The following is a 25,912-nucleotide window of genomic DNA, read 5'->3' on the forward strand; positions in this document are numbered from 1 at the left end:
GTCATATCTAACGTGGCGTCTTCTGATTGGTTAATTATTACAGGTGTTTTCAATACGGTCCGCGTTTTTATTATATAAGACGGCATACACTGCAGATCAGTCAGTCTCGTGAGAGCAGCCGAAGAGTACGGACGTCCTGTTGCAGCGCTCCTTGTTTTTTGTAAAGAAAATAGGTATTTAACTTTCTTTGAAGCTACATACCATCTATTATTTCAAGTTCAAAGGTGTTTCACGTGGTTTTTCATAGTAATTTCGACCAGATTGAATTTTGACGTGATCGTGCATTTTCTATTTCACCTCAAGAAATTCTATATAAATAACATACCTGAAAATTGTATCGCTATATACTAGATTTTTTGTTTTCTGTGATTTTCGAAAAAGCAATGGCATCCACCACCAGTTTGAATCGTAAAAATGATAAAACTGAATGTGTTACTTGTGGGAAGCTAATCTCAAGGAACAATTTATCGGTACACAGGGCAAGATGTAGCGAAACAGGTTCGAGAATTAATCGTTCGTTACCTTCTAAGTCTTGTGCTCGATGCGGAAAGATGATCAGCATTACAAATTTAAGTAAACATCTCAAAATTTGCAAACCATCGACCGAACAAGGAACATTGAAAAGAAAAATCGATGATCCAGGAACCGAAGCTTCCACTTCCAAGCAAATTAAATTATCCAATGAACGCAAACCAATTAGATCTGCATTCAACGACCAACTCCAGGATTTTTCAATTAAGTCAGAACCAGGCCGTGACATCCTTAGTTTTTTGGATGAAACGAAAACATCTGTACTAAATATTTTGAAAGATAAACTTGAAAACAACTCTATAAAAGTATACGTTGTTCTGTTTTCCGAATACGAGAAAGTTGATGGCACAACGAGTATTTTTTATCATCGTACAAAAAATCAGACTCTTTATTTTGCTGACGTCGAAAATTTGGACAACTTCTATTATAAAGTTTCCAACGAGCTGGTTAAGAAACATGACGATTTCGAGGCTAAAGGGTCGGGATGGTCTCTGTGTGGAAGTCCTCACACGTTAACCGTTTACGTGAACCAATTCTCGCCTCTTCGTGCATCCAGCTACGTTCCTCTTCCACCGAACATTCAACACAAGAGGGCTGTGTTAAATATACAGAACAGCGATAACAAGTGTTTTCTCTGGTGTGTGTTGGCTGCACTGCATCCTGTTCATTGCAAAAATAATCCAGAACGGATTTATCATTACAAGCAATACGAGTCCGAATTTGAAAGTGTAATGTCTGACATCGAATACCCGGTGACATTGTCGGATATAACAAAGTTCGAAAATCGTGCAGGAAAACGCATCGCTATTAATGTATATTCTTTTACGTCAGATAAATATCTTGTGCACCCCGTCAGGATAAGCGATATCGACGATGACGATGCTCGTGTGATTAATCTTCTTCTAATTTCCAACGAGGATGTTCATCACTATACGCTAATTTGTTCACTATCACGTTTGGTCAGAAGTCAATCAACCAAGCATGCAAACAACATCGAAGTTTGCCCGAGATGCCTAACCACGTTCGACGATCGTGACCGACGTGATCATCAAAATCTTCATAGTCGTCAAATTGCTCTGGAGAAACTTGCCGAACATAAAATTTATTGTGGTGACAACAGACCGGCTAGAATGTTGATGCCCGAAACGAACGAAGTCGAAGAATTCAAAATGCACAAGGCATTGTTGGAACATCCTGCAATCATCGTCGCAGATTTCGAGGCGTTCCTCAAACCACTCTCCTACTGCGAACCGGATCCTGAAATTTCCTCCACAACGCCGTACCAGCTTCATCAACCCAATAGTTTCGGCTATGTTGTTGTGCGACGTGATAAAATAAATGAAGCATATATATACCGCGGGCCAAATGTAATCGAACACTTCCTGGAAAAAATGGTGGAGGAGGTTGAGGTAATTGGTAGCGTACTGCTTACATCAAAACCGATGGCACCTTTAACTGAAAATGAACTTCAAAATTACAATTCCACTGAGGTGTGTCCGGTATGTGATCAAAGTTTCACTGATGAGAACAAAAAAATATTCCACCACGATCATTTCAGCGGAAACTACATAGGTGGAATTTGCAACACGTGCAATCTTAAAACCCAGAAACCTAAATTCATCCCCATATTCTTTCACAACGGAAGCGGATATGATTTTCACCACCTGGTGAGACATCTTGGCTACGATCCGAAACGTATAGGTGTCTTGGCCGAGAATGAAGAACGCTACATTAGTCTCAGCAAGCAAGTGTCGATTCCGGGAACGAAAAATACAATCGAGATGCGCTTCCTGGATTCGTATAGATTTCTCTCTGCAAGTCTGGATGCTTTAGCGAACAAACTCACCGACGATCAATTTAAAATAACTAGAGCTAGTTTTCCCAACGTAGACATAGAACTCGTTAGACGTAAAGGGATTTATCCTTACGAATACGTTAGTGATGGTTCTAAATTTAACGACGACGCTCTTCCACTTCCAAGAGAATTTTACAGCAGACTCAGAGAGAAAGGAATCGCGGAAGAAAAATACCAACACGCGCAACTCATGTGGGAGAAATTAGAATGTACGACACTCGGAGACTACCACGATGCATACTTAAAACTGGACGTGACGATACTCGCGGATGTTTTTCAAGCGTTCAGGAAAACGGCAACGAATATTTATAAATTAGATCCAGCGTATTTCTACAGTCTACCGGGATTAGCGTGGTCGGCAATGTTATTCCAGACAAAGGTCAAGCTGGAACTGATATCGGACGTTGACATGTTGCTATTTATCGAAAGAGGGATACGAGGTGGAATGGTGCAATGCGTACAGAGACATGCGAAAGCTAATAACGTACACATGAAAGAAGATTACGATTCAAATCGAGCATCGAATTACATCTTCTACGCCGACGTTAATAATCTCTACGGACATGCCATGGTTCAGAAACTTCCTTACGGGGGATTCGAATGGTTAGATCCCACTTCGATAGATATTATTCATTTCGACGATAGCGAGTGTGGTTTCTTCGCAGAGGTAGATCTCCAATTCTCCGAACACCTGCACGACACGTTTTCGGATTTGCCTCCGACTCCCGAAATCAAATGTCCACCCGACTCGGTTCAAGACAAGCTTTTGTTAACATTGGACCCTAAACAGAGATACGTCGTCCACTACAAGAATCTCCGGTTTTTGATTGGGAAGGGTGTTCAGATAGTAAATGTTAGAAGAATACTAAAGTTTAAACATTCCACGTGGTTAAGACCTTACATAGAAACTAACACACAACATAGAACAGCTGCCACTTCCGATTTAGACAAGGACTTCTTTAAATTAATGAACAATGCGGTGTACGGAAAGACCATGGAGAATGTTAGAAAGCACGTAGACGTGAAATTAATTTCCGATAAGAATAAATGTCGGAAGTGGATAGCCGATCCTAGATTCAAGTCGAGAAAAATTTACAACGAGAATTTGGCACTTTTCAATCTAGATATAAAATTGATGAAATTCAGAAAACCAATTTACGTTGGCGCAACGGTTCTCGACTTGTCGAAACTTTACATGTTCGAATTTTATTACGACGTGATGAAACCCTTCTACAATGATAAGATATCACTTTTGTACACGGACACCGACAGCTTCATTTACAGCATACAAACACCTAACCTATACGAAGACATAAAAAATCCTTCCATGCTTGAGTATTTCGATACTTCTGCGTATCCTCAACCCAACAGATTTGGGATTCCATCTCGTAACAAAAAAGTCCTAGGTAAACTGAAAGATGAATGTAACGGTGATATTATTGTAGAGTTCGCGGGTTTGCGTTCGAAGATGTATGCCATGAGAACAGAGAGTAGCGTCACGAAGAAAGCAAAAGGTGTGGGCAAAAATACGGTGGAGAACAAACTCACCTTCCACGATTACATCGATTGCCTTTACTCACAATCGACGATACTAAGTATAGAACAAAGAATCCAAAGTGTAGACCACGTGATTACAACAAACGAAGTTAGGAAGGTAGCATTAGATCCGCATGACGATAAAAGATGTATTTTGTCTTGTGGAATCCACACGTTGCCTTGGGGACACTATCGTTTAGAAAATAGTAAAAATTGTAGGCAATGCAATTGAAAAAAAAATAAACTTAAATAACTATAACTAAAATAAAAAAAACTTTGACTGTCTCAAATTATCACATACACAATAAAGAACTAGCAAGGACAATGAATCTCTTTGGTTTCCGAAAGCAAACAATGGAGACTGTACACCGCAAGGCAGATCATGAATTTCTACCTTCCATGTTATCTAAACTCAACGGCCTGTTGATCAATCAATTTTCAAAACGTTGCTCTTCTTGCTGGAACAGGGACAACGTTGCAACGTTTTGAAAGTCGTTGATTTTGTTTCTGTATTTTCCGTCGTTGGGTTTCCTCGTCACGTCGATCGTCGCGAATCCGAAATCCTCCCTGTTCCAGCAAGAAGAGCAACGTTTTGAAAATTGATTGATCAACAGGCCGTTGAGTTTAGATAACATGGAAGGTAGAAATTCATGATCTGCCTTGCGGTGTACAGTCTCCATTGTTTGCTTTCGGAAACCAAAGAGATTCATTGTCCTTGCTAGTTCTTTATTGTGTATGTGATAATTTGAGACAGTCAAAGTTTTTTTTTATTTTAGTTATAGTTATTTAAGTTTATTTTTTTTTCAATTGCATTGCCTACAATTTTTACTATTTTGTAAACGATAGTGTCCGCAAAGCAACGTGTGGATTCCACAAGACAAAATACATCTTTTATCGTCATGCGGATCTAATGCTACCTTCCTAACTTCGTTTGTTGTAATCACGTGGTCTACACTTTGGATTCTTTGTTCTATACTTAGTATCGTCGATTGTGAGTAAAGGCAATCGATGTAATCGTGGAAGGTGAGTTTGTTCTCCACCGTATTTTTGCCCACACCTTTTGCTTTCTTCGTGACGCTACTCTCTGTTCTCATGGCATACATCTTCGAACGCAAACCCGCGAACTCTACAATAATATCACCGTTACATTCATCTTTCAGTTTACCTAGGACTTTTTTGTTACGAGATGGAATCCCAAATCTGTTGGGTTGAGGATACGCAGAAGTATCGAAATACTCAAGCATGGAAGGATTTTTTATGTCTTCGTATAGGTTAGGTGTTTGTATGCTGTAAATGAAGCTGTCGGTGTCCGTGTACAAAAGTGATATCTTATCATTGTAGAAGGGTTTCATCACGTCGTAATAAAATTCGAACATGTAAAGTTTCGACAAGTCGAGAACCGTTGCGCCAACGTAAATTGGTTTTCTGAATTTCATCAATTTTATATCTAGATTGAAAAGTGCCAAATTCTCGTTGTAAATTTTTCTCGACTTGAATCTAGGATCGGCTATCCACTTCCGACATTTATTCTTATCGGAAATTAATTTCACGTCTACGTGCTTTCTAACATTCTCCATGGTCTTTCCGTACACCGCATTGTTCATTAATTTAAAGAAGTCCTTGTCTAAATCGGAAGTGGCAGCTGTTCTATGTTGTGTGTTAGTTTCTATGTAAGGTCTTAACCACGTGGAATGTTTAAACTTTAGTATTCTTCTAACATTTACTATCTGAACACCCTTCCCAATCAAAAACCGGAGATTCTTGTAGTGGACGACGTATCTCTGTTTAGGGTCCAATGTTAACAAAAGCTTGTCTTGAACCGAGTCGGGTGGACATTTGATTTCGGGAGTCGGAGGCAAATCCGAAAACGTGTCGTGCAGGTGTTCGGAGAATTGGAGATCTACCTCTGCGAAGAAACCACACTCGCTATCGTCGAAATGAATAATATCTATCGAAGTGGGATCTAACCATTCGAATCCCCCGTAAGGAAGTTTCTGAACCATGGCATGTCCGTAGAGATTATTAACGTCGGCGTAGAAGATGTAATTCGATGCTCGATTTGAATCGTAATCTTCTTTCATGTGTACGTTATTAGCTTTCGCATGTCTCTGTACGCATTGCACCATTCCACCTCGTATCCCTCTTTCGATAAATAGCAACATGTCAACGTCCGATATCAGTTCCAGCTTGACCTTTGTCTGGAATAACATTGCCGACCACGCTAATCCCGGTAGACTGTAGAAATACGCTGGATCTAATTTATAAATATTCGTTGCCGTTTTCCTGAACGCTTGAAAAACATCCGCGAGTATCGTCACGTCCAGTTTTAAGTATGCATCGTGGTAGTCTCCGAGTGTCGTACATTCTAATTTCTCCCACATGAGTTGCGCGTGTTGGTATTTTTCTTCCGCGATTCCTTTCTCTCTGAGTCTGCTGTAAAATTCTCTTGGAAGTGGAAGAGCGTCGTCGTTAAATTTAGAACCATCACTAACGTATTCGTAAGGATAAATCCCTTTACGTCTAACGAGTTCTATGTCTACGTTGGGAAAACTAGCTCTAGTTATTTTAAATTGATCGTCGGTGAGTTTGTTCGCTAAAGCATCCAGACTTGCAGAGAGAAATCTATACGAATCCAGGAAGCGCATCTCGATTGTATTTTTCGTTCCCGGAATCGACACTTGCTTGCTGAGACTAATGTAGCGTTCTTCATTCTCGGCCAAGACACCTATACGTTTCGGATCGTAGCCAAGATGTCTCACCAGGTGGTGAAAATCATATCCGCTTCCGTTGTGAAAGAATATGGGGATGAATTTAGGTTTCTGGGTTTTAAGATTGCACGTGTTGCAAATTCCACCTATGTAGTTTCCGCTGAAATGATCGTGGTGGAATATTTTTTTGTTCTCATCAGTGAAACTTTGATCACATACCGGACACACCTCAGTGGAATTGTAATTTTGAAGTTCATTTTCAGTTAAAGGTGCCATCGGTTTTGATGTAAGCAGTACGCTACCAATTACCTCAACCTCCTCCACCATTTTTTCCAGGAAGTGTTCGATTACATTTGGCCCGCGGTATATATATGCTTCATTTATTTTATCACGTCGCACAACAGCATAGCCGAAACTATTGGGTTGATGAAGCTGGTACGGCGTTGTGGAGGAAATTTCAGGATCCGGTTCGCAGTAGGAGAGTGGTTTGAGGAACGCCTCGAAATCTGCGACGATGATTGCAGGATGTTCCAACAATGCCTTGTGCATTTTGAATTCTTCGACTTCGTTCGTTTCGGGCATCAACATTCTAGCCGGTCTGTTGTCACCACAATAAATTTTATGTTCGGCAAGTTTCTCCAGAGCAATTTGACGACTATGAAGATTTTGATGATCACGTCGGTCACGATCGTCGAACGTGGTTAGGCATCTCGGGCAAACTTCGATGTTGTTTGCATGCTTGGTTGATTGACTTCTGACCAAACGTGATAGTGAACAAATTAGCGTATAGTGATGAACATCCTCGTTGGAAATTAGAAGAAGATTAATCACACGAGCATCGTCATCGTCGATATCGCTTATCCTGACGGGGTGCACAAGATATTTATCTGACGTAAAAGAATATACATTAATAGCGATGCGTTTTCCTGCACGATTTTCGAACTTTGTTATATCCGACAATGTCACCGGGTATTCGATGTCAGACATTACACTTTCAAATTCGGACTCGTATTGCTTGTAATGATAAATCCGTTCTGGATTATTTTTGCAATGAACAGGATGCAGTGCAGCCAACACACACCAGAGAAAACACTTGTTATCGCTGTTCTGTATATTTAACACAGCCCTCTTGTGTTGAATGTTCGGTGGAAGAGGAACGTAGCTGGATGCACGAAGAGGCGAGAATTGGTTCACGTAAACGGTTAACGTGTGAGGACTTCCACACAGAGACCATCCCGACCCTTTAGCCTCGAAATCGTCATGTTTCTTAACCAGCTCGTTGGAAACTTTATAATAGAAGTTGTCCAAATTTTCGACGTCAGCAAAATAAAGAGTCTGATTTTTTGTACGATGATAAAAAATACTCGTTGTGCCATCAACTTTCTCGTATTCGGAAAACAGAACAACGTATACTTTTATAGAGTTGTTTTCAAGTTTATCTTTCAAAATATTTAGTACAGATGTTTTCGTTTCATCCAAAAAACTAAGGATGTCACGGCCTGGTTCTGACTTAATTGAAAAATCCTGGAGTTGGTCGTTGAATGCAGATCTAATTGGTTTGCGTTCATTGGATAATTTAATTTGCTTGGAAGTGGAAGCTTCGGTTCCTGGATCATCGATTTTTCTTTTCAATGTTCCTTGTTCGGTCGATGGTTTGCAAATTTTGAGATGTTTACTTAAATTTGTAATGCTGATCATCTTTCCGCATCGAGCACAAGACTTAGAAGGTAACGAACGATTAATTCTCGAACCTGTTTCGCTACATCTTGCCCTGTGTACCGATAAATTGTTCCTTGAGATTAGCTTCCCACAAGTAACACATTCAGTTTTATCATTTTTACGATTCAAACTGGTGGTGGATGCCATTGCTTTTTCGAAAATCACAGAAAACAAAAAATCTAGTATATAGCGATACAATTTTCAGGTATGTTATTTATATAGAATTTCTTGAGGTGAAATAGAAAATGCACGATCACGTCAAAATTCAATCTGGTCGAAATTACTATGAAAAACCACGTGAAACACCTTTGAACTTGAAATAATAGATGGTATGTAGCTTCAAAGAAAGTTAAATACCTATTTTCTTTACAAAAAACAAGGAGCGCTGCAACAGGACGTCCGTACTCTTCGGCTGCTCTCACGAGACTGACTGATCTGCAGTGTATGCCGTCTTATATAATAAAAACGCGGACCGTATTGAAAACACCTGTAATAATTAACCAATCAGAAGACGCCACGTTAGATATGACTCATCACATTACGTCATAACTTGTTGCAACATGTTGTGTAATAGTTTACTCCCTTATAGTTAATACAACGAAGAGCATTAGATATGAGTCATCACAATGTTACGTAATAACTTGTTGCAAAAACGTTGTGCAATAGTATACCCTTATAAGTAATACAATTAAGAGGTATTTAATATGAGTCATCACAATGTTAGTTACATGGTTCTAGTTAGGATGATGATTTTTTTTTTGGTTTGTTGGATAGGGGTTGAAGAAGACTATTTGTTGTAGTGACCACAGTATTGTTTTTTTTTTTTTTTGTGTTTTCTGTTCTCTTACGAGAATTAATATAAGTTGCCATAGAACCCTCCAATTCATGACTTAGGAAAAATCTGTTTGCGGATTCATCACGTACGCCTATACGTGAGTAAAATGTGAATAGAACCTATGTTCGGAAATCGAAAATGGCGACCGGAAGTGGGATTATCTTGGAAAACAGTAAGACTTAGGAAAAATCTGTTTGCGGATTCATCACGTACGCCTATATGTAAGTAAAATATAAATAGAACCTATGGTCGGAAATCCAAAATAGCGACCGGAAGTGGGGTTATCTTGGAAACGGTAAAACTTAGGAAGAATCTGTTTGGTGATTCATCACGTACACCTATATGTGAGAAAAAATATGAATAGAACCTATGTTCGGAAATCCAAAATGGCGACCGGAAATGGGGTTATCTTGGAAACGGTAAAACTTAGGACAAATCTGTTTGCTGATTCATCACGTACGCCTATATGTAAGTAAAATATGAATAGAACCTATGCTCGGAAATCCAAAATGGCGACCGGAAGTGGGGTTAGGGGCCAGGAATCTTAAAAAAAATATTATTTGTTTGTTTGTTTGCGTTACAATATAGGCGTGCACGTGCGTGTGTGTGGCACATCGTTCCGGAGAGAGAAAGGTTTACAAAGGTCACGATATACAAACATTTGACCGGGGCTTGGAAAATTACGATAAGGTGCATTCATCCTTCAAGAATAAGAGACTACATTATTTACTCATCACGTTGTGTCAGCGCAATAAATGAGGCGCTAAACATAGAGAGAAAATGAGAGTTTTTGAGGTTTGGTGAACCTCAATTAATAAAAATAAGTTTTTTGAGGTTTTGGTGAGCTCCAAATAATCAAAGTGAGTTTTTGATGTTTTGGTGCTGTTTTCTACGCTGTGAAACATCGTCAGCGCAATAAATAAGGCGCGGAACGTGGAGAGAAAGTGAGTTTTTGAGGTTTGGCGAGCCCCACCGAGCCCCACCGAGCCCCATTTTCGGTTGGTGAACCGGCTAATCTGCACTACTAGTTATCTTGGAAACGGTGAGACTTAGGAAAAATCTGTTTGCGGATTCGTCATGTACGCCTATATGTAAGTAAAATATGAATAGAACCTATGCTTGGAAATCCAAAATGGCGACCGGAAGTGGGGTTATCTTTGAAACGGTAAGACTTAGAAAAAATCTGTTTGCGGATTCGTCACGTACGCCTATATGTAAGTAAAATATGAATAGAACCTATGTTCGGAAATCCAAAATGGCGACCGGAAGTGGGGTTATCTTAGAAACTGTAAGACTTAGGAAAAATCTGTTTGCAGATTCATCAGGTACACCTATACGTGAGAAAAAGTATGAATAGAACCTATGTTCAGAAATCCAAAATAGCAACCGGAAGTGGGGTTATCTTGGAAACAGTAAAACTTAGGAAAAATCTGTTTGGGGATTCATCATATACACCTATACGTAAAAAAAATATGAATAAAACCAATAGTGTTCGGAAGTCATGCAGGTTTGGACGTGACGACGCAGTTCAATAACATAGGTTAGACCAAGAAAAAAACCTTGGTGATTTTATTTCGAGTAAAATGTTGGCAACACTGCGAGAAAATAAGGCTTATGTCTTACAAGAGCAAACTATTAAGTCGAGCCTCACCGAGCCTCACTTCGAGCCTCACTTTCGGTTGCAGCTCTGTCTTTATGGTTCTACTCTAAAGTAGGTCAGAGCTCGTAGAGGCTCTCGTGTAGTTTAGCACAAAAAAAAAAAAAATAAATAGGTTAAGTTATATCACGTAAGATCGTGGCATTCGTACCAAGTACGAGTGGGAAAAAAAAGAAAAAATAGGAAATTTTACAAAAACATCGCTAAACGCTAAAACATCGACAAAAATTTGTCAAAATATGTCAAAAACTGATTTTCAATTGATAAAAAAGAGGCTACAAATGCATACCTACCAAGTACGAGTGGGAAAAAAATGAGATGCGGTGAAAATTGCACTGAAAAATCGTCAAACGCTAAAACATCGACAAAAAATTGTCAAAATATGTCAAAAAGTGATATTCAATTGATAAAAAAAGAGAATACCTACTAAGTACGACTTTGAAACAACCCAATTACACTACTTCTCAGATACGATTAAGATAATAAATAATCCTACGAAGTACTACATCGTATTAGAACTGTGAGTTTTTCTACGGAAAAACATGTGGAGATACTAGAGCTCTCTCTCGGTGCATCAGTGACCTACAGGACACCTAACTTTAAGCTACACTTAGCTACAGGGCATATGTTGAAATGTTGCATGAAAATTTTGTGTAAATGTTGATACCTCTTGCTCTAGTAGTTCGGTAAGAGATTTTGTGACTATTTTAAAGTGTTTTATGGGGAAGTTCTAGGAAAGAGAGATCAATATTACAATTTTACATGTACCTATCGCTTAGTAGGTATGAGTACAAGGGCTCGAATGGATGAGTAGGCTTGAAGCATACGAACGACAAACAGCCACATTTAGACGCAGAATTTTACTGCAGCTATAGCGCTACAAGTTTCGTCCTGTAACTTTTTTTTACTGCGCTATTCTCCCTGCAAACCTATCTACGATATGTTCGATTGTGAATGACTACTGATTCTAAAATCAGGTCTACCATTTCCACTGCTGAAAATTGGTTGTTAACATATTGAGCTAATAAAGCTCCTAGTAAAATATAATATAAAAAAGGGGGCCCCCACAAAACATTTTGCCCAGGGGCCTCCACAAATCTTGATACGGCCCTGACCATACGCACGCATATACAAATGACTGGACGTTTCATGTATTAAGTTTCTTATTTTTCTTGAATGCTGAAAAAAACATGGATATGGCAACACTGCTTTTCTTTAAGAGTATGAAAGCATAGTATATTCCTCTGTAGGGCTGCGTGTTGTCCTGTGTTTTGTCTTTGTGTGTGCTGAATGAGGTTTTAGTCCTGAGACCCATGTTGATTTCAGATATGATAAGTAGCTTGTGACAGGTGCAAATAGCCCAAGTGTTGACTCACCCAAAACTTTTATTTCAATCAATGAATTAATGGATCTGAAACAAGATAAGCTGAATTTTATGGGCACTGTTGGAAGTTACAACACCCCACAGTTAAAACTTAAGTCTCTCCTTGTTAATTTAGAAACAAATTGTAATAACTCTTTTTGAAACAAATAACCACGCTCATATAATCAAAATTCAGGTTTTGGAGTTACTCAAGGAGGACACCTTAGTTTGATGCCCCGGTCGCCCTGCCCTTAAGCCGCCCCTGTTTCTCCACGTTAAACTTATCAGATACCACTTAAATTGTTGCATTTCATGACATATCTCGTCCATGTTTTCACTTAACAATTTCACTATTTGAATTACGTGAAATTTTCCTCAGATATCTCGGGGTGAGGGGCAAGTGCCCGCCTGGCCCCTCTGCAGGCGCCCCTGACATCTGTATGCATGAAATAGATTGCGATATAAATATTACGTTCAAGATAAATGGTTAAAAAAAACAACTATATTTTGCTTTTATTGTTAGTATTATTATCTCGAAGATTTTCCAGTTGGGAAGGGGGGGGGGTACGAATCCCCAAAATCCCTTTCGACAAGCCTTTACGGTACAGAGTTTAGGAACTGACACACATTACCGCTATCAATTTCTCCTGAAATTTTATGTCGTCCCCAACATCTACGATTCTTCCCCTTGCTATCTTTCAACCCCCTCCTTGCGGCAAGAATTCGGAACATAAAGCGTCTCGTAAAATCCAAGAACACTTCCTCCTATCTTACAGAAACACTATACATTTTCTTGGGCTAAGTTGGAAACAAATTTTCTTTCCCTTATCATTCCTAATCCACTTCTCTTTGATGCTTTCGTCCGCCGTTGGCTTTTACCGCCAGGAGCGATGCTACCGCCGCCAACGGTGACAGAAGTTATCAAGGCGATAGGCAACTGCAGACAAGCGACGCTAGCGCCACTCCTCGGCGGCACGTTACGAGTGGGAAACACCGGAATTAAAAAGGGGCAGAAGGTGTATAAAAAAAAGAGGGAAGGAGGTGGTACGGGCAAGCAGCCTTGAAAAACGGTTAATGGTAGCAAAAAATGCAACCAACTCACTTGTTACCTGCCGTCTTCTTTTCTTCTCCCCTATTTCAACATCACTTTCTCCCCTCCGTTGGAAGTCTCGCCCCTTTTTGCGCATGCGCCAAATGTGGCGCGCGACTCCGTTTTCGTCTGCCAGCAACAAGTTACAACTTGCAAAAGAGTACGGTATGTCTGCTCAATTGGTTTGGTTATTTTGAGCTTAACATCGCTCTTTTATGAAAAACAATAACAGGATTATTATAGATGTGATCTTCACTGTAAGATTTTCGGTTTATTGTTATTTCGTTATATGCAGAGGCGACAGAAAGTGTAAAAAAATTATCCCGGGCTGCACTTTACCACTGGCAAGCAAAAACAAAATTATGAACAGTTTATATTTCTCTCGTTAGATGGCGTTCTTCTGCTTTTTTAGATTAAATGCATTTATTAGAGGCTGTGTGAACTCTAGAGCGGCTTCATGCAGAGATGTATATAAAAAAAAAATCCATCTGAAATCACCCATGCCGGGAATTGATCCATGATCTCCCGCGTGGCAGACAGTTACCCAATCGATTGGATAATGGCGGTTCTTCTCTTGCATAATTTATTTATTTCGTGTGAGTTGTGCTATTAAACAGAATGCAAGAGTTAATATAATCCTGCCTGCTAACATTTTACACGTCCATGGTACAATCAACGGCGAAAGAAACAGTAGACGAATTGTCCACCACCATTTTCATTCGGTTTGTATTACACATTGTGATGATAATGAATTGAAATAATGACGTCAATAAGCAGAGAACAATGCCTGCTTCGAACCAACATAGTTTCATTCCTTAAAACAACACAGGATGTGGAATAAAAATGTAATGAAAATAGCGGTGGGTAATTTGCTTACAATTATCTTTGCCGGTCAGGGGCGTGATGCTGATCACATCACCCCCACTCACGACCGGATCAAGAAAGTGTGGGGCGTTACCCCCACACCCCCTATACGCCTTCATGGCGTGGTGCTATGCACAGGGGAACACTTTACCTTTTTTTACGTTGACTGTACCAATGTTCCACATAGTATTCACCTCAAAGTATTTTCATACTTATCGTCTAGTGAGACAGAGAGTCATTATCAACCCACTCACCCCTCCTTCCAAACATTATGTATTTTGATCCTGACTGGTAGCTCTAAAATAGACATTTCAGTACCAGGGGTGCCCACAGGGGGGATTATGGCGCAGGCTGCGCCATCAACATTTTGGGGGGATTTTTTCCCCTCAAATAGTATGAAATTCAACATTTATATATTTTTCCAAAATATATGTAACAATGTTACACCTTAAATGCACCATATTTAATCAATTAGATGAAGTGAAGAAATCGTTTAATGGTATTATCGAAGGGGGGGGGGGGGAGAAATATCCAACTCTTACATATTAGACCTTAATTAACACGTGGGTTCTGGGGGGGATTCTGAATTAAACGTTGGGGAGGGACAGTATCCAACTCTAGGTCTTATAGCGGGTATTTTAGTTAGAGGGAGATTGAGCATTAAATTGAAGGGGTATCCAATTCTTGTGTATTACTATTGTCTTAGACTGTTGCGAAATTCTTGTGTGGAGACTGAGAATTAATGTTTTGGAGGAGGCAATATCCACTCTTCAATATCAACAGTAAGTCTAAAATTGGCATGGTAATTTTTGTGGTAGAATTGAGTAGCTATTGAATTTAAAGGGGGAGATTTATTTTGATAAAGTGTTAAATCTTAGGTTGTCAAGGGATTTCTGTAGTAGAGGGAGAGAGTTCGAACATTAAATTATGGAGACTGTATATAGCGATATGGTATCCACACGTTTTCGACCACGAATGTGGCAAAAGAGAAGCTGGAAAAGTAAAAGATGAAATATCTCTGGATCCTAAGAAATGGATGTAAAAATTTTTTACTCGCTTCGCTCGCAGTACTGTGTTGCGAGGATGCGTGTTTGGCGCTTTACTTAGGCGAATGTGAAATTTTATACTATAGCTGTATTACAAGACATAAACGATATTTATTAATAACATCACTTCTTAAAATGTAATACTTCGCTTTGGTATACTGCTTAATTTAATGCAGGTGCATCATTGGGAACTGAAATACTGTATATCGAATCCGCATTTCTTGTCAAAGGAAAATTCTACTTTAACAAGTTATATTTGCACTGAAGATAAAATCCACGTAATTATTGTTAAGGGGTAATAAAATAATTAAATTTACCCCAAGAAGTGAGGATGGGGGGTGGGGTGGCGAGGTCTTTGAAAGAGGAACCGTATAATATTATCGCCCTGAACTTTAAGAATTTCGAGCTAGGGTTCTGTAATGTCTCGTGAAACAATAATTGAATCGGTCATACGGCTGGAGCATGCTATTTGGTTTGCCAAGGTTGAATTTTCTATCTTTATCTTAAGTTGTGTAACAATTTACGTTAAATACTCTAATTGTGAGTTTTATAAACCCACTCAGAAACACTATTTATATGCATATTTACATAATTTACTTTACTACATTTAACCAATCAATGTGCTATAGCTTTAAGTTTTTTTTTCGAAAATCGAACAATTAAAAAATATGGACAGTTGAACATGGTATTTCATTGAGGTAGACATCAATTATTACGGATTCATCCAAGCTATTTTGGGGGGATTATGATGAACGGTTTTAGATGCGGTCTTGAGGAATTGAAGATGGGCAGATCAAGTATAGTGCTCAGTAAAGCGAAGATAAGAGTTACTTTCGGTAGACAATCTGTCGTAATTAAATACTTTCTGGGGATTACGATTTGATTTGAGGGCGCGAATAACATGAATTTTTGGTGGGGATTCGCCATTGTCCTTGGGGGCAAGGGCACCCCTGTTCAGTACTATATATACACAGTACTTCTTCCATAATGTAGCGATAACGTCGTCGCCTTGTAACCAAGGTGTTCGATACCCGGTGTAGGCACATAGTGGTTCGGATCCCCCTTTAAACCTTAGGCCCAGTCCCGATTAGCCTGTGCATAAAGTGGACTTAAAACTCAACTCAATATTACTATATATACACGCAACACTCAGCACTGAGCCACAAGTACCTAATATGAGTATTACTAATTAAAAAAAGTCATAAAAACATAATGAAAGGATGTCAGTTTCCATTTGTGCAATGGAAATCAAATCATGATATGCCAATGCGATTCATACCAGATGAATATGGCATTTAGGGTGTTGTACTTATGCCATAATGTTATATTTGCAACTTTACCAGTCCCTGGGATATCTGAAATTGTCATTGATAGGAGCATTTTTTTTATTAATGGCCTTACATTTAAAAAATATGCATGTGAGGAAATGCAGTAAACAATGAATTATAATTCTTAGAGTGTAAATAAACTTTATCGCATGTGTATGGAAGCGAGTAGAGGATAAATATGTTTCTGTAGTGCCTTTAAGGTTGTTGCCCCTTGCGTGTATCAAAACAATAGCCCCTATGCGTGACTGTCTTCAAGTCTGATAAAAATGCCTCCGAGGTTGGCAATATTGAAAACGCAACACTGAGCACTCAGTACTTGATCTAGCACCGAATTTGAAGCTCTGGCCTGGAAGTAGTGGCGCTAGTATCGAATGTGTAAGCCATGGGGGAAGCATGTACGAGGGTAATCCCAAAACTAAGGTCTCATTTTCCGAGAGTGCAGATATTATGTAGCTATCGAAAGTGTAGTTTCAAGCAAAGGTGTGACCTACTTTCAACATGTTATTAACAAAAAGTCTCACCAACTAAAATATACTACTTTTATGACATTATGCAGAGAGATGTGATCTAACTTGAAGTTTCTGGTTAAATAGCATATCGAAGCACAACCGGATATTGAGAATCATTTCATATGTTTCAAGACAGCATCATCATTTAAGAAAAAATCTTGCTACATAAGAGACTCTTCAGCAGAATCATATATTTTATTAACAATAAGAAGAAAGGGAATACTCGAGTAAATACAATGACATATAAAGGTACGGTTCTTGATTCTTATCAGTCTATCGCAGACTCGTTTGCTGAATATTTTAGTAGTGTCTATGAAAAAGAGGATACAGAGCTGTTGGATATTGGTAATTTAACCATGGATGTGAGTCACTGTTTAGTTGTAATGGAGATCAAGGAGGCTGAATGTAAACAGTCTATTCGGAAATTAAAATCAAGTAAATCTTGTGGGCCAGATGGAATACCCTCGTATGTATTTAAAGGTTGTGGTGAGTGGTTATGTTATCCTTTATGTAAAATTTATAATCTGATTTTAAATTCGGGTAAGTTTCCTACTTTATGGAAGATAAGTAAAGTTTGTCCCATATTAAAATCTTGTAACCCTAGTGACATCACAAATTATAGACCGATTTCATTAATATATGTACCTGCTAAAATATTCGAACAAATACTCTACAATAAAATATTTTTCCATGTTAAACCCTATTTATCTTCTTGTCAACATGGATTTATACCGAGAAGATCTACTGTAACTAATCTCGTTACCTTTACTCAATATATCGCTGAGGCAGTTAATCAAAATCAAGCAGTAGATGTAATTTACACTGACTTTGCAAAAGCGTTTGATAAGCTAAATCACCGCATCCTTTTACAAAAATTGGTACAGTTCGGTTTCTCGGATGATTTAGTTGCTTTATTTCAGTCTTACATATTGAATAGAGAGCAGTATGTTCTTTATAATGCTTGTTCATCGAGTACATATATTAGTCATTCGGATGTTCCACAGGGATCCAATCTTGGTCCCTTATTGTTCTTATTATATATTAATGACTTACCTTCTGTTGTTAATTACTCAAAGTGTCTCTTATACGCAGATGATTTAAAACTCTACAAGAATATTGTAAAATTTAAGGATCTTACAGAATTACAGTCCGATTTGAGTGAATGCCATCAATGGTGTATAAGAAATAAGCTCTATTTTAATGTTGCTAAATGCTTTTCCATGACATTTACAAGAATTTCAGCTCCGTTTTTATTTAATTATACTATTGGTAATGTGGGTCTTCAGAGAGTCAATATAATTAAATATTTAGGAATAATTCTGGATTCTAAACTAACTTACAAGAACCATGTTGATAAACTAGTAGTTAATGGTTTCAAAACTCTGGGATTTATATTTAGAAACACAAAGGAAATGCAGTGTAGTAAAGCCTTAACAGTTGTGTATAATGCTCTGCTGAGGAGTAAATTGGAATACGCTAATGTAATCTGGATTCCTTACTTCCAATTATATATTGATAAACTCGAACGAATCCAGAATAAATTTTTAAGATATCTGTTCTTTAAAAAATATAAAAAATCGTCTTATGTGTTAAGAATACCTTATAATATGCTACTAACTGAGTTTGAATTTTCCTCTTTGAAAACTTGATCTGATATTGCAAAGCATATTTTATTATATAAAGTTGTTAATGGTCTAACCGAAACAGAAGAAGTTTTGCAAAGATTAAACTTCTGTACTAAACCTCAATCATTAAGATTGCGTCAACCGTTTATATGCACTTTTTCCAAAAATTTGGTCCATCAGAATTCTGTGGTCATTAGTATGTGTAGACTACATAATAGTATTGTTAAGGATAAAATTGATGTAGATTTTGCATTCCCTTACGCAAAGTACATATCAGTAATAAAGGGCTACTATTCAAGACGAAGTTAAGATGTAACGATAAATGGTATTTAATTTTTTATTTTTATGTTGTGTATTGTATGTATTGAATTGCACTTAACGTTATGGATTTGTATATTATCTTTTATGTTTATATGTTCGATAATCTGAAAAATATTAAAATGAGAGTTGGGTGTTTATCTCTTTTGTTTAGTGCGGGTTTTAATATGGAGTTTCGTTTGAAGTCTGAAGCTTTAGCTTCATGTATATTGGTACTTTAGTATTATTCTAGTTTTATAATTTTTCTTTTGTTGTATTAGTTGTATTATGTTTGTCGGTGGATATAGTATTGTATTGTATTTTGTATTGTATTTTTATCTTTTTATTTTCTTTTTTTCTTTTTGTGTTGCATAATGTGAGTATTGTTGTAATATCCCATTGTAATTGGAGCATTGCTCTGTTATGGGATTGCTTATAAATAAATAAAATAAATAAATAAACACAAGGTGTATAATTTGTTAGTCTTCGTCAGAAAACTAAATTCACAATTCCTGTACACAAAACATGGAAATTCTTTCATAGTCTCCGCAATAAAAGAATGGAATGAACTCCCCCACCAGTGACCTCAGGGGAGCTCCACCCTGCAACACACAAATTAAACTTAAAGAAACTGTAGGTCTTGTTAAACTGTTCTATCATGAATAATACACTTGGTGTACGTCTTCATCTAAATGGGTGAACATTCTAAAAGAATAAAGTCTTGGTACAATCCCTAGCTTTAGAAATTCGTTATGGCTGCTGAGAAGAAAATTTAGAGACGAAATTGAAATATATTTTGTGGTCAGTGTAGATCTATCTGCTTTAACTAGCCACCACAGGAAACCATTTTACCATTTGGGCCGCTACGTTGAAATTTTCCAGAATCCGCCACTGGTTCAAGTATGGGGACTGCATCCAAATAATGCTCGATTTGCATTTGTGTGTGATTTGTCCGCTATGACGGCATGGGACCACTTTTGCTCGCTCGTATTTATTCTAGTCTCCCCCCCTCGAGCCGAGCGTTTACAATGGAATGGCATTTTAATGTGACAATAATCGTAGACACACATGTGTGAAATATCTACCTTGGTAGGTTCAGCCCACAATATTTTTTTTCATTTTCATGTATGATTGTATTAGTAAGATAGACTAAGCTACATTTTAATGAGATAATGACTATGTTTAATTAAGTTTCAATTTCACTGCATCTTTCACTTAACGATCCTTATTTGAGGTCCCACTACCACACACAAATTACGGTTATACGTGTACTACTGGACTTTGAACGTATACCGCTCGTTTCGCCTGTTCGAGCGTTTTTCGCTCGAGCGAAGAAGCTCTCAATTACATACGCTATCTAGCGTCGTCGGTGCGAACTATTTCTAGCGAAATGCTCTTCTTATAGAACTGAACTGTCCATAAAGAAATTTTAATTAGAATGACTTTTCTTTGGAAGTCATCAAAAGCATAGCTTTAATCTCAGAAAGTAGCTTCTTGGCTGCATATTTTAAGTGTAAAGCTTTATTTAATTTAAATTAAAGACATCCCTAACTGATTGTTGAAATTAAGCTCAAGAATATTAAACGTGGTAGTAACCAATGATACTATGCACAAATAATGCTTAATTGTGTTTTTTTACTTTTCATTCCAGACCTTTTACAAATTGCACGTCATTGATGTTAAACAAGGGAATACGAACCAAATGCTCAAAGAATGACGTAACATGTGGGTCATGGCAGTCCGTGTCAATTTCTTCTCAAGGTAAGTGAAACTATTTCATGTGTTCATTTCGTTCTTGATATATTTAAGTGCATTGAGACGAGTAGACATAATTCTAATTGAGAATTATAGACTGTTTCATTAGGCCAATTTAAGTACTTAAACGTAACCGAACAGATATTAAGGCATAATTAGATTTACAGTTTGTTAAATTAATGTAGATGAGAGGCATCTATGAGCATAGATGAGAGATTAACTACACTGGAGCGAGGAATATGATATCCTTTCTTCATACTCTTTTGGTTCTTCTTTACCTTATATCGTAGCTATTCTTTAGGTTCGTTGGGACAATGACAGAGGTGAACTATTCTTTACTGAAATATAACTAACTATAAAACGAACATATTGTCCTGCTGCGGACTGGAACCTATATTGAGAAAGGATTTCTCGTAGTTGTTTACATGTAATACTTAAACGAATACCTAAACAGGAGTAAACAACTTTTGATTAACTATATCCTACTAACGGCCGCTAACCAATTCAATGCAAGAACGCAGTTACACGTAATAACAACTACTTTAAGAAAATACCGACAGATGGCGTAACAGAACAGAAACACGAAACTGAGAATCGAAACCGATTTTAAAAAGTGGGGGAGAGCTTGTTGGAAATTTAAAAAAAATGATTCACCGCAACTTACATAATGTAACATTTACTGTCTTACTTCTTGCACTAAAAAATACATTTTATTGTCGTTTAAAGTGTAATTACAAAAAGATGTAACTTCGAGGTCACACGTTTTGCAGCAGTTCCAATTGTGGACATCGATTTATAGTTTTCAATAAGTGACCAACTGTGACAGTGCGTTGATTTTTTATATTTATTTTATTTCTCGTCACTTTCTTCCTCCTTAGGCTATTTACGATGAGAAACATTAATTTGATGAAATTGATGGATACACAAAATAACATTCGTGGCCAGACAAGGACCAAATCTGCAATCTGTGGTGTTGCAATTGTGAAGCGACCTCTCCCGGTGCTCTGTCATCGAGGCGACATCTGATTCTGATGCTTTGTAATGTAGTACTTGCATATTAATGGCTTACTTTCAAAGTCTCACATGCGTAAACAATTATTGGTTTTGCCGCAGGGCGTATTAAAAATACAAATTTTGTTTTCTTGGATATACGTTTCCAAATTTCACATTAAAAAAAATCACCTACTTCACATTTCATGTTATTTTTTTCTAAATATACAGACACATTAATGAATCATTGTGATTATTTTCTTTATTGTGCCTATTGTGTCCAATCAGAAAAGCCGTATGTAGTAAATTTAAGCCTATTAACTGTTTATGTTCCTCTTCCTACTGAACATAGCAGGTACCTTCGGAAATATTGAAGGTATGTGCCTAAACTTCTTAAAATAAGCACAATAGTTGAAATATTGTCCTTCTTGTTGCCTTTTTTTTAAGAATAACACCTGGTAGTACGTTACAGTGTGAAAGTTCCCACAGAGAACAACTACTTCATTTTTCTGTATTTTTTTTTGGTTTCATGTTTATGGTTTGTGGATGCATCCTCGTTGCCAGCGCACCCATAAGGTTCAGAATTAACATTCAGTCCACATGCATCGTGTGTAAACACGTAATTGACGTGATATATGTCTGGACAACTTGGAAACCTTTCATTTCTGTGTGCTTGCCAAAGCCATCGTCTCAAGGGTAGCCCAATCCAGAAAAAATCTAAGATATGTAACATCGTTTTCGAATAGGCTATGTTCCTGCTTTTATTTTTAGTCTTGTCTGATCCAACAATATGTCACAGTTACGTGTATATTTCTTTCCTTGATATATTTTGCTACTTTTGGCTAATCGCGACAATGAGGATGAAAGGTGATTACATGAACTAGATAAGGGAACGAGTATAATTTTCCTTGGCTTACCCAGGATGATTCGAACCTGGTACCATGAGTTTGTGTTTTTAAATCCACTTTATGCACAGATGGGCTAATCTGGACTGGACCTACAGTTTTCAGTGGAAACAGAACCACTACACGCCTCCATTGGCTATCGAACTCGGGACCCCATGATTACAAGGTGACGACGATACCATTACTCCTATGGGACCCTTGACTTGGTACCGCGTTACGCTAATCACTCGCTCACTGCCATTCTTGGCTAATTGCGACGATTAGGGTGAGTGATGATATGATGAAATTGATGAAGGCACACTCACAGAGAACACCCATGCTCGAACCCGGGACCTCTGGTGTCGTAGTGAGCTGAACTAATCATTCCGCCACGGAAGTCGACAAAAAATAAATATGCAAAGAGTATTGCTTATTTTGTGTTTTGCGATTTTAGCGATTGTAGGTTCCAGTTACGCAATGGAGGGAGTTGGGGGGTGAGCGGTTGTAACGCCCCCTTTTTAGTCCATGTTTTCCTAAGACAAAATAAAAGCGTAGATTGTAGAAAATTCTGGCAAAAGGGGTGGTTTGTAAAAAAAAATACACTTCTCTTAGGGTCATATCCCAGTTGAGAAACTTCTGTCTACGCCACTGTCCAGTCGCCATAGCCATGCTGGTAAACTTCAAGATAACCGAGAATTCTGTTATTTTGGTATTTTTGAGAAAATAATTCACATTGCAAAGCTCACAGTAAGTCAAATACGAATTACCAGAAGACAGTAATGGACTTGCACAAGAACGTTCATTAATTTAGAGGCAATTTGTGCAAAGTGCAGTGAAGGAAGCAATAAACCATTTAAATTGCTAACAACTCTTATCAACCGTGCAAGCAACAAGTGCCGCTTACTGAAAAGCAAGTGGAATAAACGATTACATATACTTATTGTTGCATTTATGACATGTGGGATGGAGGGTATTGGTAATTCGGTATAATTAAACTCTTGTAAGCCTTGTTTTGTTGTGTGTGTGTGTTCTTATCTATACATTTACAAGACATACAAACACGTAGGTTCAAATTAACAACATAACTTTAATACATGGAAGCCATTCACGTACATCTTACACACTGTTACTATAACAACCAATCAATAACATGCTATAGAATACAAATTCTTCTTCTTCCTCTTATCATGCGTCTATCATCTCCTCCTGGAGTCTCTTTTTTTTGTTTTAAGTGCTGGTCTCACCGTATCTATCAGGAGGTCTCCTAAGTCTATTCGATCTTCTGATTGGAGTGTGCCCAGCGTCTGTATATGGTTGGTTTTGGTTATCTCTTCCCTCTGCATCCTCCGGCTGTCCTTCTGGTATCGATTCATGGTTTGGATCAGGTAGATCTGTTGATGAGGGGTTTGGTTCACACTCACGTTTTCGTAGCCACCTGACGTGTACCGTTCGTGTCGATCCGTCGAACAACTGCACTATATATATCAGGCTGTTGCCAACTCTAGACAATACCATCCCTGGTACATGCTTCGGAGAATTTACTTTCGGGGTCTGCACCCAGACTGGATCATTCGGAAGATATGCAAGATAAGTTTTGTCAAGTCTCTTCCTCTCTACTCGGCCCCGCCGTGATCCAAGAAATGGTGGGCGAACCATTCGCCTTTCCCGTTCAGTCATATATTTATGTCTCTTGTATCGCAGTTGGTCACTTTCCCTTGATTCATCATCCATATCTCCCATTGCCTGTGTTCGAATTCCAGTTCTCTCTTCTCTCGCCTTCTGAGCCAACTGCCTCAGATGCTCTTCTTTATTCTCCTTTTCTTTCTGGTCAAGTTTCTTCTCCAGCTGTACTCTCAAACCTTCACTTTCCGGTATTTTAGTATTAATATCTGCGTTATCATTTTGTTCGGACCCCGTATTTGTGAACATTGTGTTACATTGTGCTAACAAGTTCCTCCAACCTGGATGAATACTGTCGAGCCATGAACGTCCAATCAACGGATAACGCAGTTCTTCTTCACACAATATAACCGGTAATTTATACAATACATCATTCAATGATAAATCAATGAATGCTTGACCTTTCAACTTCAAAGTATTATTATTCACACCTCGTAACTTAAGTGTAGTGAATTGTGTTCGCCGATGAGGAAACATTTTTTTGAAAGACTTGCTATTGAACAGCGTAACTGTAGATCCAGTATCTACTTCACATTGTACAATTCGTTTATCAATACACAGATTAACTACGCACGGTTCCGCTGACATAAGAACATTAGTGCCGTCTACAACTTTCGTCTTTGGCTTGAAACTAACGCTCCTTGCTTTTGAACGATTGAGCGTAGCATCTTCCAGTTGTGAATTGTCTGTGCTTGATGAAATAGTGCAAGTATTATCTTCTGGCGGATGAGAATCACTAACTTCAACGTGCAATAAAGACAAATCATGAAATTCATTATGTATGCTTTGTTCACTAACAATAGCGTCTAAAGGTTTAATATTCGACTCAGAAGTTTGATCCGAGGCAATTGTCTTACTCGTAAGTTTATGGTTCTTTTTCCTAAACTTGCATTTTAGATGCCAATGACCTTTCTTTTTGCAAAATGAACATATCGAATATTTTGCTGGACAATGTCCAAGATCATGTCTTCTGGAACATCTATCACATTCTTCGGTGCTTTTATAACTTCTATTCTGAGGATTAACGAAGTTCTTTTTGTGTGCTTGCGAGGACTGGAAACATGGTTTAAATTTCTGTGTCCCAGAAAATGCAACTAGATTAGGACTATAATCTTTTTCACGATGTATGAACATTTGTGTTTCCCGTTCAATTAATTCCATTTGAAGCACAATATCTTGACATTTTGCTGGAGTCAATGTAGGTTCAGAAAGTAATTTCTTTCTAATGGCGTCAGACCGAACGCCTACAATTATTTGCTCTACAATGGCTTCCTGTAAGTACTGGCCAAAACTACATTTAAGTGCTTGTTGCTTAACACGTATCATAAATCGTGTTGCATTCTCACCACTTTCCTGCGTGCATTGCCTGAACTTGAAACGTTCCACATATTTGTTTGTTCTCTGGCCATAATGTTTAAGCAGATTGTCCTTGAGGGTTGAATACGTTTGACGATCGACTGGTTCAGGTGCAAGTATAGTCTTCAACACTTTGAAAGCTTCAGACCCTATAACTGCAATCAGTATGGGTACCTTCCTGGCTTCATTAACATCATGAGCCAAGCAAGACTGTTCAAACCTCGTTAAATAATCTTCTATTTCTTCCGAATCTGGCCGGAACTCAGAGAATAAATTCAAACCGA

The 25,912-nt window shown here is 38.1% G+C and overlaps 1 long non-coding RNA gene across 1 annotated transcript in view; it reads left to right on the forward strand.

Annotated features, from left to right (window-relative positions):
- Positions 1 to 25,912, forward strand: part of LOC145985673 (uncharacterized) — a 678,988-nt gene that overhangs the window by 472,719 nt on the left and 180,357 nt on the right. The window contains exon 5 of the long non-coding RNA XR_014441427.1: positions 20,615 to 20,724. This is a non-coding gene — a long non-coding RNA (uncharacterized LOC145985673). The remainder of the gene's footprint in view (positions 1 to 20,614; positions 20,725 to 25,912) is intronic.

This window comes from Lepisma saccharinum, chromosome 3 (assembly GCF_977018435.1).
Source record: "Lepisma saccharinum chromosome 3, izLepSacc3.1, whole genome shotgun sequence".
Classification (NCBI taxonomy): domain Eukaryota; kingdom Metazoa; phylum Arthropoda; class Insecta; order Zygentoma; family Lepismatidae; genus Lepisma; species Lepisma saccharinum.